The following is a 2,324-nucleotide window of genomic DNA, read 5'->3' on the forward strand; positions in this document are numbered from 1 at the left end:
AGAAAATTTTCTCCTAGCTTATACCGCCTCCCCCGCGTCACTCTTTTGTCTCTATGTCACGTGATGCGTGCTCTACGAATGATTGGCCGGCTGGGTTTTGCTCGGTGGGGGGCGGGTGCGAGTCCTTTAGTATTTATTCGAACAGTGGTTTGAAAACTTCTCAGGTAATTTTGAAAAATCCTTCGTGTCAAAACAGACGTTTTTGATAAAGTGAGCTGTGAGAAAGAAAAAAAATCGGTGTTCATTGGAAAAATCTCAAGACTTCAACGAGTTTATATTTTTTGTGAGTACTTTATAGAATACACATATATATGTATATGGTGCTACGCCAATCCTCTTACGATACTGTGAATGTTGATTTGAATTCCGTAATGATTATCGCATTTGATTAGTATGTTAACAAAAGTTTTTTCGATTTGTTTCAACTTTTCTGTATTCCCTATCATCGTATCCATAAAAATTCTGGAAAAATTTTAGAATCATATCGAAAAAGTATGAACGGACAGAAAAGGGGACCATCAGACTCCACACCCCATTTACCACCACGATCGCCGACATATAAGTTTCTATTTCGGCTTGCTCTTTTCACAGATTTTTCATCGCGAATCAATTTTGGAAAGAAAAAAATGTCATCTCATTCGAGTGATGATAACGACGAGTGGTGGAGCATTGATTGGGGCGAGGATGAGGAGGCTGAGGAAGAGATAATTATAGGCTTTTCCGAAGCAACACGCGAGTTCTCGTTGGAGGAGCTTCGGGATCTCGTTGAGGATGCGCGAGCTGCTCGAGTGAGCCAAACAGCCAATATTATATAAATTACGGTGATATATGTATGCAAATAATTGTAGAAAAATGGGCGAATGAAACTATCGTAATAATTATAGATGTCAAAAATAGCGATGATGATGATAATGTCAACGAACAGGATAGCGATAATAATTTTATGGATTATTTCGAGGAATAAACCACGCTAAATTCATAATTATTGATTATATATTTTTCACCAGTAAAAATTCATAACATTTACATTTTGTATGACGAGAATGGGTAAAAGTTATAAAGATATATATTTGTAATGTATCCTATTTCTAGATTATAATTTTATCGAATAGTAAATTTTTTTAATTCTATGTATAAGCTATGATATAATTGAGATTAATTCTATCGAATATTCTACATATAAACGCGAATATAATTGTATATATCGTAATAAATTCTATTGTTATTTTGGTAAATATTGTCCATATTATCTATACACGTGATTGCAAGCTAAACAGTCTTTAATTAGAGGATTCGGTCCATCCACGATATCGCCATCGGGTCCTGGTGTGTAATGTATGCTACATCTGCGGAAACTTGCGATGACGTAGTCCATTTTCATATTCTCTGGTAGTTTATCCCACGCATCATTGATGGAGTTTGATGCGAACGTGCAGATAAATTCTTTTGGTAAAAAAGCTATATCCTCAGACATCATTCCCCTTAAACCGTCCAATTCTTTGTACAGACGGAAGGATTTCTCGAGGGAGCTGGTACACTCCTTCGAATACCAACTCCTTAGTCGCTGCACATTTTCAAAGGCGCAATTGTATGCCGGGATGTATTCAGAGTTGTCATCATACCAAATTGAGCCTGGCGCTGCTGCTTGCTGGAGGTTATTCGCTGGAGAGTATCCATGGTTCGCGTCGTGCCACGATGCCGCTTCCATATACCTCAATTTTTCCAGTGCAGGGGGTATGATATGCAAATCTTCCATATTAATAACCCTCGTTGTACCATCGGCGATCTCCGTCAACCATGCTTTCTTCTCCGCCTCTTTGACGTATACGTAACACGCATTTTCAACCATTTTTCTCACAATCTTCGTCACATCCTCGTGAGATTTGTTGCCCGCGTTCCATGATATTCCGTGGTGATTGCGCGTCAACCATACATTGGTAGCTCTACATTCAAGTGGTAGGCTTGCCAAATCATAGGGCGGCTTGAAAATGATGTAATCCAGACCCGACCCGTTTACATTCACGACTGCGACTTCCTTGGGTACAAACTTCATGTTATGACCGATAAAACATTGCACGTCTAGGATCATCGCCATGTTGAGGAGTGGGAATGTTGCGCTCGATTATATACTGACGGATTGTATGTGGAAGACTGACTATTCCATCTCCAGCACACCCGCTTTTTCCCACTCGTGGATGAATTTTGTGGAAGTAGAGGGGGATCGCATAGTTCATTTAAGGCGCATAACTGCATGAAAATTCGAACTTGTTGAATTCTCCACCAAGGTATTTCATTTGCAGTTTAAAATCACCCTGAATAAAATC

Source organism: Neodiprion fabricii, chromosome 1, assembly GCF_021155785.1.
Source record: "Neodiprion fabricii isolate iyNeoFabr1 chromosome 1, iyNeoFabr1.1, whole genome shotgun sequence".
Taxonomy (NCBI): Eukaryota; Metazoa; Arthropoda; class Insecta; order Hymenoptera; family Diprionidae; genus Neodiprion; species Neodiprion fabricii.